This window comes from Cervus canadensis, chromosome X, assembly GCF_019320065.1.
Source record: "Cervus canadensis isolate Bull #8, Minnesota chromosome X, ASM1932006v1, whole genome shotgun sequence".
NCBI lineage: Eukaryota > Metazoa > Chordata > Mammalia > Artiodactyla > Cervidae > Cervus > Cervus canadensis.
Window position 1 is genome coordinate 42,681,710 of NC_057419.1, and position 16,433 is coordinate 42,698,142.

The following is a 16,433-nucleotide window of genomic DNA, read 5'->3' on the forward strand; positions in this document are numbered from 1 at the left end:
AGCCTCTGCCCCAGTCGGCTGGCAGCAGGCTGGCACTTTGGAAGTGGCTTTGGTTGCTGACCCTGGCAGTCCTGAGGGTGGAGGGCAGCCCTGCATAATGCTACTCCCAAACCCAACCCAGGTCTCCCCAGAGGACATGCCTTCTCTTGCCTTCTGGAGGTCAAGTCAGGATGCACTGCAGAGAAAGAAGGTCCCAGTCCCCTCTCCCTCACTGCCATCAGCCACATTGCGCCTGCCATCCCCGCCGATACCCGGCTTCCAGGGATGAGGGCACACTGGTGGTGCCCACCCCACCCAGGCCCTCATCCTGGACACTGGTGACCATTCCGCAGGGTCTGTCACCTCCCGGCTGAGACGCTCACCCGCCCCCTCCCCCATTCTCCCCACGCAGCCCCTGTACCAAGTCCCCCTGCCCCCTCACCCACTCTCCCCATAGGAGTAACTGCATGGCACCGACAATGGGGCTGAATTGATTAGTACAAGTCCTGGGCACCTCCGGCCTGTCTCCCCGGGAGCTAGGACAATGCAGCTTGGATGCACAGAACAGATTCTCTGCAGGTCCTTGGGCGGGGGGCCCACACCCCCATTCTCCTCCCCCGCGCCCCCGCCACACAGCCAACTCTTCCTGCTCCTTTGCGCAGTTGCAACTTTCTGCGTCACCTTTGCGGGTGTTTGTCTCTCTGGCTGCTGTGCCTGCCCCTCCCTGGCACAGACCACTCAGCCCCTCTCCCCACCCCCAGTCCTGCCTCCCAGTCTGCCTGGCACCACAGAGGGGGCTCGATCTCCTGGAAAAAGACTGATCTGTTCTGGCGAAGAGGGGTCTGCAGGTCCATGAGCCGCCGCCATCCTGGGGTGAACACTTGGAGTGGAGTGCGTGCGTCTCCACTCACTCACACCTCCGCCAGCTCCAGGCGACACTGATGCATCCCCTGCCTCTTCCACTGCCTGCTGGGCAGCATCCGTTACTTTACCTCATCTCCTCCTGAAGCTCTGCCTCCCTCTCCCTGGCCCTCCCGCTCCAGCTGTCCCCATGTCCCCCAGCGCGGGTACACCACAGCTGGAGTGAGGCGGGGGGCTTGTTGTGTTTCTCCCTCGTTCCCAGCAAGTGATGGGAACAAACGACACATACACTCACAACCACAGGTGAGGCAGAGCGGGCCCAGGACAGACAGAGGGCGGCTCCTTCCCATTCTAGAGTGGGGGCTGGGCCCAGATGCTTCTGAGCAGACAGGCCTGGCACCAGGTGTGCCCCTGGTCACAAGGCTGGGTACCACTGGGCCCCAGAGAGGGTGAAGGGGCAGGGAGAAGGGGATGGAGCCACAGGGCACTCCCAGAGCATTCAGACTCCGCAGAGTGCTGAGGGCCGAGGGTGATGGGCCCTGAGCAATCCCCCTGGACTTGGGGATCTCCAGCCAGCCAAGACGGTAGATGTGTCCTCACAGAAGAACGGGACTGACTGTGCAAAAGAGTGGTGGCCTGCTGAACTGCGCTCTCACCTGTCTGAAGAAAGATAGCATTAGCCGAGAGGGCAGCTGCAGAACACGGACCCCTGAGGATGAGCACTGCGTCAGCTGAACCTGAGGAGGTCCCTCGGAGAGACAGTGCTGAGCGGTCTGCGTAGAGTGTCACTCTGACCCTCAATGCTTCTTCTCTGAGGCCACACTCACTGCTCAGTCTCCAGTGGGTGCTGAGACACCACAAACCAGTGACCAGGAAGGCGGGCACGAGTGTCCTGGTGCTGGGAAGACACAGCTTCCAGTTTTGGGAAACTGATGGGTGGGCAAAGGGTCTGGTACTACGTAGGATCTTAGTAACCTAAGATCAAGCATGAATTCTGATGTAAAGGACAGCTCCCCTGTGAGTTTGGTAAGTGTGCTGACCCCAATGGGAACATGGCATTTTATTTTAACCTTTTCTGTTATTATTATTTTTAAAATATTTATTGGGCTGCGTTGGGTCTAAGTTGCAGCGCATAGGCTTTTTAGTTGTGGTGCAACAGCTTAGCTGCTCCACGGTATTTGGTGCCTCAGTTCTCTGACCAGCGGCATTGAGCCCATGACCCCTGCACTGCCAGCTGGTCTCCTAGCCCCTGGACGACCAGGGGAGTCCCCACATCATTATGTTTAAAGGGAAAGTCTTTAGTCAGACAGAGCTGGGTTCCAGCCTAGCTCTGGTGGATCTCCCTCCATGTATCTCCTTAGGCAAGTTACTTTACTTGTCTGGTCTCAGTTTCTGTATCTCGAAAATAGGGATCATATCTACTCATCTTTGAAGCTAGTAAGCATTATAAATAATAGTAATAGATCATATATATGAAGTGCTTACTGTGAGCCAGATGCTGTCCTAAACACTTCATATTGATATATATTAACTCATTTAATCCTCCCAACAGCCTCTTGACATCGGTATGCTACTATGCCCATTTGGGGAGGGAAGATGGGGAGTGATCTTGGCTCAAGCAAGTCTCCCAAGAGAATGGCCTCAGACCCTAGCAACTGAGCTGCTTCCAGGCCAGCCTCATGCAGCTGGGTCCCCAGACACACTCTGCTGTCTTCCGCGAGGCCAGACTGAGGGCCTAGCTCCTGGCTGGTCCACTGGCTCCAGGAAGGCCCAGTCACCCATGATGCCCAAATGCTCACTTCCACCCAGGGTGGGCTCTGGGCTTTGGCTGCCCTGGCCTGGGCCGGGTGCCCAGAACAGGCAGCCCTGGCTGGACAGCTTTCTCTGGCTCTGGCCATGGGGACAGCAGGCGGCAGCAGCCCTGCTGGGTCCTGGCCATAATGAGGCCTCATTAGTGGTATCCAGCTCCTCTAGTCCCGCTGAGGGAGGCCGGCTCCCCCAAGCCCATCTCTGACTTTTCTGAAGAAGAGGCGGCATTCCTCCAGAGGGCCAAGGAGTCGAGGGGCTTTGTTTGCAACCTGTGACTCCGAGGGAAGGTCCCCCTGAGGCAGGACTGCAATGTGCTGGGGTGGTGGGGCTGCCAGGAAGCTGTGCGAGGGGAGGGGAGGCCGCAGAGCTGAGTCGGTGGGCTCCAAGGAGGCCAGGATGTGGAGGGAGGCCAAGTGGAATGGAGGGTAGGTCCTAGGTCCAGAGAGGAAGCCTGAGGAGGCTGGGCCTTTTCCTCTGGATCTAGATACTGCCCATTTCACTGGGGAGGCTTAGTTGTGAATCTAGGGTCATCCAGTCATCGTGCAGGCAGGCTGGCCTGGCTAGGACGGCAGCTCCTCTGTGCTAGTCCTTGTCATCTAAGGAGTGTGCCCACTGTGTGTTGGTGCCTAAGATAGGAGAAGACCTACCGTGTGTCAAACCACACTAGGAAGGCACCCAGTGTGTGCCAAGTCCAGTGCTTGGAGAGACTCACTGTGTGCCAGCCCCATGCCAGGGAGCCCTGGTGGTTTGCTGGGTCCTGCACGAGAGGAGTGCCCCATGTATGCCAAATTCTGGGCCAGGTGAGGACCCAGAATATGGTCAGCCCTGAGCAGGGTGAGCACGCACTGCGCGCCTGGCACTGTGCTGGGCGAGCGCCCAGTGTGTGCCGTGTCACACTGGGTGAGCACTGGTCACGCGCCAGGACTCATGCCAGGAGAATGCCTGATAAGTGACAAGCCTTCTACCAAGGGAGGGCCCGGTGCATGCCAAGCCCTGTGCTTGCTGAGCTCCCAGGATGTGTCAAGCCCACACTGGTTGAGCACTTGCCACATGCCAGGACCCGGGCTGGGTAAGCATCCACTGTGCACCAGGCTCTGTGATGGCTGCTGCGGACAGGAAGTATCTAAACACCTTAGTCAAAGAGCAGAACAGGCCAGGGTGGGACAGCCCCAGGCGGCCTCTGGTGCTTTCAAAGCCTTCTAGGACGACTTCGATGCTCCAGCACCTGGAGCCCTACCCTGGGTGACTCTGCTCTTATTCATCATGAGGCTTCCCAGTAGCACAGGCACCCAATGCAGCAGAGAGGAGGGGAGAGACCAGAAAGACTCACCAAGGCCTCTCTGCCCAAGATGCTGTACGCATGGGGAGCAGGCACAGGGGAGGGGACTGAGTTGGACTTCGTGTGAGACTGTGGGATTAAAGCTGACCCAGTGGGGCTCTTGGAGAAGGAAATGGCAACTCACTCCACTATTCCTACCTAGAGAATCCCGTGGTCAGAGGAGCCTGGTGGGCTGCTGTCCATGGGGTCGCACAGAATCGGACACGACTGAAGTGACTTAGCATGCATGCATGAATTGGAAAAGGAAATGGCAACCCACTCCAGTATTCTTGCCTGGAGAATCCCAGGGACAGAGGAGTCTGGTGGGTTGCCGTCTAAGGGGTCGCACAGAGTCGGACACGACTGAAGCAACTTAGAAGCAGCAGTGGGGCTCTCCTGTCCTTGGCTCCTCTCTACCAGCTCCCTGTCCTCTGAGCCCCAGTCAACCCGGCCCTACATGTGTATAAATAGAGGCACTAGGTCTCCATGACAGGAACCACCCCCACCACACCTCTGGTGTCGCCAAGCATCCCAGCTGCTCCCAGGCTTGGAAACACCCTGGCCAGCTGGGTTCCTGCATGGCCCTGTCCTAGCAGCTGCTGAGATGTGAGGGAGGCAGTTGAGCTGACCTGGCAGAGACCATCTGGGCTGGGACTGGCGGGCAGGAACACGTGTGGCAGGCATGTGGGCCAGGGCACGTGCTGGGAAGTGGCTTGCCCTCCACGGGAACCTGCCGCATGGAGAGCCCAGCAGAGGCTCCAAGGATGACATATGGTAGACACCGAGGAGACCCAGGGGGCCCATGTCATCATACCCAAGCCTGAGGCAAAGAGGGATGGAAGTGAGGACCTCGTGGCCAGGGCCAGCTGCCTACTCCCGCATCCCAGGACACGGATGGCAACAGAAGTCACAGACCTGGGAGGGCCCAAGTGCCCCTGGTTTACACGCATGGCCCTCAGCTCCCTCTGCTCTGCCCCACCGTGGCCTCTAGAGAAGGAGCATCCTTCATGATCTGCCCTTAGGGGACCACGGGCAACTAATGAAGTCCAGGTACAGCTGGTCAGGTTAGCTAAGAGGGATGGCACTCCTCAGAGACAAGCGCTACATGGAGGCAGCACTGGTTCCAACTGAGTGCTGAGAATAGTGTAGCCCAGGGTCATAAGCAGAACTGAGAAAGAAGCAGGAAGAGAATCTCAAGCAAACACTGGGGGCGCCCAGGAGACCTGCTATGGAGCCTCAGACGCAGCAGCAGTGGGCAGATGTCAAAGGTCAAAGGGCACGAAGGAAACTACATTCGGGCTATCTTTTTTTTTACAAAGTGGTTTTTTCTTTTCTTTTCTTTTTTTTATTAGTTGAAGGCTAATTACTTCACAACATTTCAGTGGGTTTCGTCATACATTGACATGAATCAGCCATGGGGTTACATGTATTCCCCATCCCGATTCCCCCTCCCACCTCCCTCTCCACCCGATTCCTCTGGGTCTTCCCAGTGCACCAGGCCCAAGCACTTGTCTCATGCATCCCACCTGGGCTGGTGAATCTGTTTCACTAATAGATATATATATGCTGTTCTTTCGAAACATCCCACCCTCACCTTCTCCCACAGAGTTCAAAAGTCTGTTCTGTACTTCTGTGTCTCTTTTTCTGTTTTGCATATAGGGTTATCATTACCATCTTTCTAAATTCCATTTATATGTGTTAGTATGCTGTAATGTTCTTTATCTTTCTGGCTTACTTCACTCTGTATAATGGGTTCCAGTTTCATCCATCGCATTAGAACTGATTAAAATGAATTCTTTTTCATGGCTGAGTAATATTCCATGGCGTATATGTACCACAGCTTCCTTATCCATTCGTCTGCTGATGGGCATCTAGGTTGCTTCCATGTCCTGGCTATTATAAACAGTGCTGCAATGAACACTGGGGTGCACGTGTCTCTTTCAGATCTGGTTTCCTCAGTGTGTATGCCCAGAAGTGGGATTGCTGGGTCATATGGCAGTTCTATTTACAGTTTTTTAAAAAATCTCCACACTGTTTTCCATAGCAGCTGTACTAATTTGCATTCCCACCAACAGTGTAAGAGGGTTCCCTTTGCTCCACACCCTCTCCAACATGTATTGCTTGTAGACTTTTGGATAGCAGCCATTCTGGCATGTAATGGTACCTCATTGTGGTTTTGATGTGCATTTCTCTGATAATGAGTGATGTTGAGCATCTTTTCATGTGTTTGTTAGCCATCTGTATGTCTTCTTTGGAGAAATGTCTGTTTAGATCTTTGGCCCATTTTTTGATTGGGTCATTTATTTTTCTGGAATTGAGCTTCAGGTGTTGCTTGTATATTTTTGAGATTAATCCTTTGTCTGTTGCTTCATTTGCTTTTATTTTCTCCCAATCTGAGGGCTGTCTTTTCACCTTACTTACAGTTTCCTTTGTTGTGCAAAAGCTTTTAAGTTTCATTAGGTCCAATTTGTTTATTTTTGCTTTTTTTCCCAATATTCTGGGAGGTGGGTCAATGAGGATCCTGCTGTGATTTATGTCGGAGAGTGTTTTGCCTATGTTCTCCTCTAGGAGTTTTATAGTTTCTGGTCTTACATTTAGATCTTTAATCCATTTTGAGTTTATTTTTGTGTATGGTGTTAGAAAGTGTTCTAGTTTCATTCTTTTACAAGTGGTTGACCAGTTTTCCCAGCACCACTTGTTAAAGAGGTTGTCTTTTTTCCATTGTATATCCTTGCCTCCTTTGTCAAAGATAAGGTGTCCATAGGTTCGTGGATTTATCTCTGGGCTTTCTATTCTGTTCCATTGATCTATATTTCTGTCTTTGTGCCAGTACCACACTGTCTTGATGACTGTTGGCTTTGTAGTAGAGTCTGAAGTCAGGCAGGTTGATTCCTCCAGTTCCATTCTTCTTTCTCAAGATTACTTGGCTATTCGAGGTTTTTTGTATTTCCATACAAATTGTGAAATTATTTGTTCTAGTTCTGTGAAAAATACCGTTGGTAGCTTGATAGGGATTGCATTGAATCTATAGATTACTTTGGGTAGAATAGCCATTTTGACAATATTGAGTCTTCCAATCCATGAACACGATATATTTCTCCATCTGTTTGTGTCGTCTTTGATTTCTTTCATCAGTGTTTTATAGTTTTCTATATATAGGCCTTTTGTTTCTTTAGGTAGATATACTCCTAAGTATTTTATTCTTTTTGTTGCAGTGGTGAATGGTATTGTTTCCTTAATTTCTCTTTCTGTTTTCTCATTGTTAGCATATAGGAATGCAAGGGATTTCTGTGTGTTAATTTTATATCCTGCAACATTACTGTATTCACTGATTAGCTGTAGTAATTTCCTGGTAGAGTCTTTAGGGTTTTCTATGTAGAAGATCATGTCATCTGCAAACAGGGAGAGTTTTACTTCTTCTTTTCCTATCTGGATTCCTTTTATTTCTTTTTCTGCTCTGATTGCTGTGGCCAACACTTCCAAAACTGTGTTGAATAGTAGTGGTGAGAGTGGACACCCTTGTCTTGTTCCTGACTTTAAGGGAAATGCTTTCAATTTTTCACCATTGAGGATAATGTTTGCTGTGGGTTTGTCATATATAGCTTTTATTATGTTGAGGTATGTTCCTTCTATTCCTGCTTTCTGGAGAGTTTTAATCATAAAAGGATGTTGAATTTTGTCAAAGGCTTTCTCTGCATCTATTGAGATAATCATATGGTTTTTATCTTTCAATTTGTTAATGTGGTGTATTACATTGATTGATTTGCGGATATTAAAGAATCCTTGCATTCCTGGGATAAAGCCCACTTGGTCGTGGTGTATGATTTTTTTAATATGTTGTTGGATTCTGTTTGCTAGAATTTTGTTAAGGATTTTGCATCTATGTTCATCAGTGATATTGGCCTGTAGTTTTCTTTTTTTGTGGCATCTTTGTCTGGTTTTGGAATTAGGGTGATGGTGGCCTCATAGAATGAGTTTGGAAGTTTGCCTTCTTCTGCAATTTTCTGGAAGAGTTTGAGTAAGATAGGTGTTAGCTCCTCTCTAAATTTTTGGTAGAAATCAGCTGTGAAGCCATCAGGTCCTGGGCTTTTGTTTGCTGGAAGATTTCTGATTACAGTTTTGATTTCCTTGCTTGTGATGGCTCTGTTAAGATCTTCTATTTCTTCCTGGTTCAGTTTTGGAAAGTTATACTTTTCTAAGAATTTATCCATTTCATCCAAGTTGTCCATTTTATTGGCATAGAGCTGCTGGTAGTAGTCTCTTATGATCCTTTGTATTTCAGAGTTGTCTGTTGTGATCTCTCCATTTTCATTTCTAATTTTGTTGATTTGGTTCTTCTCCCTTTGTTTCTTAATGAGTCTTGTCATCATAAAATTGACGGCTTGTCAATTTTATTTACCTTTTCAAAAAACCAACTTTTAGCTTTGTTGATTTTTGCTATGGTCTCTTTTGTTTCTTTTGCATTTATTTCTGCCCTAATTTTTAAGATTTCTTTCCTTCTACTAACCCTGGGGTTCTTCATTTCTTCCTTCTCTAGTTGCTTTAGGTATAGAGTTAGGTTATTTATTTGACTTTTTTCTTGTTTCTTGAGGTAAGCCTGTATTGCTATGAACCTTCCCCTTAGCACTGCTTTTACAGTGTCCCATAGGTTTTGGGTTGTTGTGTTTTCATTTTCATTTGTTTCTATGCATATTTTGATTTCTTCTATGATTTGTTTGTTATTCAGAAGCATGTTTTTTTTCTCCATATGTTGGAAATTTTAATAGTTTTTTTTTCCTGTAATTGAGATCTAATCTTACTGCATTGTGGTCAGAAAGATGACTGGAATGGTTTCAATTTTTAGAATTTACCAAGGCTAGATTTATGGCCCAGGATGTGATCTATTCTGGAGAAGGTTCCGTGTGCACTTGAGAAAAAGGTGAAATTGATTGTTTTGGGGTGAAATGCCCTATAGATATCAATTAGGTCTAGCTGGACCATTGTGTCATTTAAAGTTTGTGTTTCCTTGTTAATTTTCTGTTTAGTTGATCTGTCCATAGATGTGAGTGGGGTATTAAAGTCTCCCACTGTTATTGTGTTATTGTTAATTTCCCCCTTCATTCTTGTTAGCATTTGCCTTACATATTGCGGTGCTCCTATGTTGGGTGCATATATATTTATAATTGTTATATCTTCTTCTTGGCTTGATCCTTTGATCATTATGTAGTGTCCTTCTTTGTCTCTTTTCACAGCCTTTATTTTGAAGTCTATTTTATCTGATATAAGTATTGCGACTCCTGCTTTCTTTTGGTCTCCGTTTGCATGGAATATTTTTTTCCAGCCCTTCAATTTCAGTCTGTATGTGTCTCTTGTTTTGAGGTGGGTCTCTTGTAGACAGCATATATAGGCGTCTTGCTTTTGTATCCATTCAGCCAATCTTTGTCTTTTGGTTGGGGCATTCAACCCATTTACATTTAAGGTAATTATTGATAAGAATGGTCCCGTTGCCATTTGCTTTGTTGTTTTGGGTTAACGTTCATACAACCTTTCTTTGTTTCCTGTCTAGAGAAGATGCTTTAGCATTTGTTGAAGAGCTGGTTTGGTGGTGCTGAATTCTCTCAGCTTTTGCTTGTCTGTAAAGCTTTTAAATTCTCCTTCGTATCTGAATGAAATCCTTGCTGGGTACAGTAATCTGGGTTGTAGGTTATTCTCTTTCATAACTTTAAGTATGTCTTGCCATTCCCTTCTGGTCTGAAGAGTTTCTATTGAAAGATCAGCTATTATCCTTATGGGAATCCCCTTTTGTGTTATTTGTTGTTTCTCCCTTGCTGCTTTTAATATTTGTTCTTTGTGTTTGATCTTTGTTAATTTGACTAATATGTGTCTTGGGGTGTTTCACCTTGGGTTTATCCTGTTTGGGACTCTCTGGGTTTCTTGGACTTGGGTGGCTATTTCCTTCCCCATTTTGGGGAAGTTTTCCTAGCTGCCTCTCTTATCATGTAATTTTTTTAAGGAGAGGGGAGTTTGAAATAAGCCAGAAATAAAAGAGGCATCCCTTAGCACGGTGCCAAAGTAGGCATTCAATTTTGTGAAGCTCTTCATCAGAACAACATATTCACAAATCCTTGTTGGCAAAGCGATGTGTGTGAAAAGTCAAGTCACTGAGGCACATCAAGACTTGCTTTCATTCCTTGCCAGGGCATCATTCTCTTTTGGGTAGATACATTATATTTGCAGAATTTGTTGCTGTTATGCTGGAGTACAGTTGAAACAATGTGACACCAAACCAAGAATGTCAGAGGTTAATCCCAATAGTTTTACCTCTGATTGTCTAACAGGACAATTATTTGTCAGATGCTGCCAAGTCTAAACTAATCTAGTGTAAGGAAAGGATAACCATTAGAAATATGCCCTGAGTTTCTGGTAGGGTCTGTACCAGTTCTCACTGGAGTGCCATCATCAGAATCTCCTGATCCATCCCCAGAATTTCTGATTTGATAGGCCTGGGGTCAAGGAATAACTTCTACTTGATTCTCAGTGCATCCTTGGTTAAGAATATTGATCTCCACTAGTGATTTATATTGGTTCCTCAATGGGGTAGTATTTCATACATATATATCTCTATATAGAGTATAGATGTACTATAATGTATACTATATATATTTACATTTTATACTTTAACATGATCTACTTGAATCAGGCAAATGTAATCACAAAATAGAAGGCATTTATTTATACTGGGCATATGCTATATCTAAATATACATCCCATGAGGTTGCCAAATAAAATACAGGATACCTGGTTAAATTTGAAGTTCTTAGTATAACTATGCCCCTTCCCCCCCATTACTGTGTGGGACATACCTATACTAAAAATTATTCATTATTTATCTGAAATTCAAGTTTAACCAGGCATCTCATTTTTTTCAATTTGCTTAATCTGGCAGCCCCAGGGGGTAGACCTTGGGGAGGGAATTGTCACTAAATGGAGCTGAGTAAAATTTAGGAGTGGAGGTAAGTCATTGGTCTGTGAAGATAGGTGCTTGGTACATGATGGTTGTTCAGTAAGTTTGTTGAAGAAAGGAAGAAAGAAAAGGAGGGAGTGAAAAAGGAAAGGAAAAGTGATAGACAATGATAGCACAATGCAGGCATCATGAATTATATGAGGTACTTTGAGGAGTCAGAGGTGGAAACACCAGTATCCATTAGAGGATAAGGCATTTGAGTAGTACCTCAAAAGTTTCTCTAGATGAAGATAGAAGAGGAAGGCATGTTAGTCAGTAGGAACAGCATGAGGTGAAGAGGTAGGAGAGTGGTGAGGACAGTGTTAGTCACTCAGTGTGGCCAACTCTTTGTGATCCCGTAGACTGTAGCCTGCCAGCTACATGGAGTTCTCCAGGCAAGAATACTGGAGTGGGTAGCCATTGCCTTCTCTAGGGGATATTCCTGACCTAGGGATCGAACCCATGTCCCCTGCATTGCAGGCAAATTATTTACCATCTGAGCCACCGGGGAAGCCCTGGTGAAGAGAGGAGTTGGGAGGTATTTGGGAGCAGATATAGAATGTGTGAGGAAAACTAGGCAAGAAGGTGGTAACGCAAGAGGACAGAACACCCAACATGCCATCGTTTGGGGCTTATTCAGTGGCTAGGGGGAGATGCATAGGATTATGATCAGAGATACAGAATTCAAAAATTTTTATTCTTTTGCTGTAAGACTAAGTATCAGGCCAACTATATTTAAAAAGTTATTCCCATGAAATCAAACTCCATAAAGATGATGTTTTATAAAATTAAAAATGGAATGCTAATTTTAGTGAAGGAGTGAACAAAAGAGGAAAAGATACTCTGTCATTTCTGATCACAATGAGTGGTCTTAGTATTTTTAGGATATAAACTTTAGTAGACATGAAAAGTGAAAGTCGCTCAATTGTGTCTGACTCTTTGCCATCCCATGGATTATCTTGTCCATGGAATTCTCCAGGGCAGAATACTGGAGTGGGTAGCCTTTCCCTTCTCTAGGGGATCTTCCCAACCTAGGGATTGAACCCAGATCTCCCTCATTGTGGGCAGATTCTTTACCAGCTGAGCCAGACATGACAAGTGGCAATTCCACCTGTATATTCATTAACATAAGAAATACCTGCCTCTAGACTTGGATGTGCCTTAAGTCTGTAGTGTTACTAAAATGAACTAAACACACTTAAGTTAGAGGTAAGAGATTGGAGTCTTAATTCTTGAAGGTGAATTCCTAAAAACTAAATTTAGTAGTATGAGCAAAGATCTAAAGCAATTACCAACTGAACGAAATGAAAACACATTAAACATAAATGAATATATCATCATTTTGATCTAAACTACAGGGAAATGTTAGAAAGTTAAAGCTTGTAGAATATAATCAGAGAGCAGGACCTTTAAAAAGAAAGAGATGTAAAATATGAAGATAAGGAAGAGCTGAAAAGCAGACACCTGATGCCTGGATATCTGCTCAAATTGTCTTTATGGGCCAATTAAGAAAATAAACATCTGAAAATTTCAAGGGCAGATACAGTACTTTTGTTGTTGTTTCTCCATGGGGTCCCAAAGAGTCAGACACAACTGAGTGACTAACACTTTTCACTTTCCATTTTGTCATGTTATACACCTTGATGATCTCAGGTGCTCTTTAGCATGTGCCGAAGACATGGCATCCTGCATATTTCTTTGATATTCAGGAGAACCACCTACTGGTGGTTTCTGCCATTTATCATGAAAGACTATAACCATACAAATACCAATAAATAGAAATTTCAGTCCCCAAAGGACACAGTTGAGAGATCCCACTAATTGTGAAAGCTCTCATGTGTAACTACCTTTCAAATGCCCCATGTTAGTTTTCGATTAACATGGAATTGTGACCTTGGATTTCTTGTTATTAGAATGTTCTTGTTTAGTGTTAGATCTGCCTTCTCTTTTCAACCCATGAATGATCCGGATTCTCTCTTGTTACCACAAGGAACTCCCCTGGCTTCTTGTAAGAACCATCTAGGGAGAAGAGTAAGGGACCTAACATAAGAAAGCGTGTGGAGGTTGCAGATACACAGGCTCTGCAAGGAGGGACAGCTGATGCGGTGGTATTGACTCTGGAGGGGGGAATTGTTGCCACTGACAAATGGGCCCTCTCCAGAAACAAACTCTTAGAGAAGAGAGAGGCTGTTCTTTTGGAAGAGTGGCTCCTTCTTCTCTTTCACGGTGGCTGGCTGCTCTTCTCCACATTTCTAGCCTGTTTTGCCTAAGACATTCCCGCCTCTCTTCCACTTAGGTAACTTTTGGCTGTAGTACAGTGAAATACAATTCAGTGCCGACTGTGGAGCAATGGTGCTTACTTTGGGCTTGAAAAACCCAGGTTCAAGATACTTTTCTGCCATTTGTGAGTGCATAACCTTGGGCATGTCACTTAACCATCCTGAGTTTCCTCATCCATAAACTGAATATTTGTGTTTCATGCATTATCTGCATTATGCACTTGTTGAAGATTAAATGAGAAGAATATATGAAAGCATATCCTAGGGCTATGATGATGATTATAATGATTATTATTTAAAAGTTTAGTGGGTGGGCCAGTTCTTCCCACTTTGAAAAATATAAGATTCCTGTTTTAAACTATAAGCAAGGTGAAAAGACAGCTCTCAGAATGGGAGAAAATAATAGCAAACGAAGCAACAGATAAAGGATTAATCTTAAAAATATACAAGCAACTCCTGCAGCTCAATTCCAGAAAAATAAATGACCCAATCAAAAAATGGGCCAAAGAACTAAACAGACATTTCTCCAAAGAAGACATACAGATAGCTAACAAACACATGAAAAGATGCTCAACATCACTCATTATCAGAGAAATGCAAATCAAAACCACAACAAGGTACCATTACATGCCAGTCAGGATGGCTGCTATCCAAAAGTCTACAAGCAATAAATGCTGGAGAGGGTGTGGAGAAAAGGGAACCCTCTTACACTGTTGGTGGGAATGCAAACTAGTACAGCCACTATGGAGAACAGTGTGGAGATTCCTTAAAAAACTGGAAATAGAACTGCCATATGACCCAGCAATCCCACTCCTGGGCATACACACCGAGGAAACCAGATCTAAAAGAGACACGTGCACCCCAATGTTCATCGCAGCACTGTTTATAATAGCCAGGACATGGAAGCAACCTAGATGCCCATCAGCAGACGAATGGATAAGGAAGCTGTGGTACATATACACCATGGAATATTACTCAGCCATTAAAAAGAATTCATTTGAATCAGTTCTAATGAGATGGATGAAACTGGAGCCCATTATACAGAGTGAAGTAAGCCAGAAAGATAAAGACCAATACAGTATACTAACGCATATATATGGAATTTAGAAAGATGGTAATGATAACCCTATATGCAAAACAGAAAAAGAGACACAGATGTACAGAACAGACTTTGGGACTCTGTGGGAGAAGGTGAGGGTGGGATGTTTCGAAGAGAACAGCATCGAAACATGTATATTATCTATAGTGAAACAGATCACCAGCCCAGGTTGGATGCATGAGACAAGTGCTCGGGGCTGGTGCACTGGGAAGACCCAGAGGGATCGGGTGGAGAGGGAGGCGGGAGGGGGGGATCGGGATGGGGAATACATGTAAATCCATGGCTGATTCATGTCAATGTATGGCAAAAACCACTACAATATTGTAATTAGCCTCCAACTAATAAAAATAAATGAAAAAAAAGAAAAATATAGGATTCCTATTTGAAGTCTTACTAAAGAGAAATCACACTAATTTGCTTATTTGAATTTCTATAATGAAGTACACATGCAAGATAGATGGAATTCCTGAAGAAACTCTTGGCTGTTGAATAAATCTTATATATTTTAAAAGCTGTCAGCTATACTTAAAAATATAAGTATTTTTAAAGAGATATATAATGGTTCGTGAAAGTACCTGGAATGCCCATGCTTTTATAAGGGTGTTCAAGTATGCAATTTGTTCTAAATGTCTAATCTTGAATGATTAAATAATTTGCATACTGTTTTCAGTCACATGAATTAAGGACTAATTGAAGTGTAATTTTTTGCAGTAAAATTATATCATCTTTTATGTAGTACATTTAAAAATATTCCAGGCCAGTTCTAATTTTACAGTTTTATTATTTTAATTTAATGTAGCAAGTAATTAAAAATTGCTACAAAGAAAAGAAGATGAAAATGATTTTAGTTAATTTCCCCTCAACAGAATGAAAAGATGATTAGTAGAATAATGGAACAGAGCTCAACACAGTTCCTGGCACATAAAGACATTCATTAAATGTTCTTTAATGAATAAGGAATGAATAATTTCTAAGTATTTCTAGACTTTGGGAAAAGGCACTATTCTCAGTGCTACAGAAAATATGAAGAAGATTGCTTGACATCTTTATAATAAAATGCCTCCATTATGGTGCAGGTTACACAAGCCAATTTTTCTCGAACCGTTAGACCCTCAGTTTGCTGTGCTTGCCTTTTCTTCTTTTGTCTTTGCTCCTAGAGTAGATTCCCAGGCTTAAGTCAGCTTACAGATGTTGAGAGACATTTCTCCATGGTTATCTTGCATTTCTGTGAATCTTGCAAGCAGAGACCCTGACTGCTCTTTGTTCTGGATTATCTTTTCAAGGATGTTGATATAGCACACAGCTTTGGAAGACAAAGGTAGTCTCTCCTTCTGGAGCAAAAGGCAAGTTTACTCACGGCCTTGGAAAACAGAGGTGATGTCTCCCTCCAGAACAAAGGGCAGACATGTTTACTGTACAGTCTAGTAAAGGTAGGGGGCTTCTCCAGTAGCTCAGATGGTAAAGAATCTGCCTGCAATGCAGGAGACACAGGGGACCCGGGTTTGCTCCTTGGGGTGGTAGAATCCCCTGGAGAAGGAAATGGCAGCCTATTCCAGTATTCTTGCCTGGAGAATCCCATGGACAGAGAAACCTGGTGGGTTCTCTGTTCCATTATTCTACAGTCCATGCAGTCACAAAGAATTGAACACGACTGAGTCATTGAGCATGCATGCATTAATAAAGATAATCTCTCCCTCTGAGACAAAAGGCAGGGATGCTTATTGTCCATTACAAAAGATTCAGTTTCCCTGAGCTCAGGGTTCCTGTCCTATAGTGTAACACACTGTGTGTGCAGAAGTTACCTGGCCCTTGTTGTGTCAGTCTTTGGGAATCTGGGCTCAGAAAACTGGTACCAAAATATTGATGTTCTGGGTACTGTTATTATTGTGAGTAATAAACTGCCCTTTGTCTGTCACCAAAGCATCTCATGTTATCTACCAACATCCTTGAAATTGTGGCAGGCTAACTTGTCAGCTAGCAAGCAGGATAAAATCTCAATCCCTAAATAATTCTTGCCAACAGGTTTCAGCAGTGTTAGGGTAAGTTGGCTGGTTATGGTGTAGTATAGTTGATACATTCATCTAGTTAGGGAGCCTTTTTTTTACC

The 16,433-nt window shown here is 44.6% G+C and overlaps 1 protein-coding gene across 1 annotated transcript in view; it reads left to right on the forward strand.

Annotated features, from left to right (window-relative positions):
- EFHC2 (EF-hand domain containing 2) overlaps window positions 1-16,433 on the forward strand; it is a 240,083-nt gene that overhangs the window by 103,318 nt on the left and 120,332 nt on the right. The window lies entirely within an intron of this gene.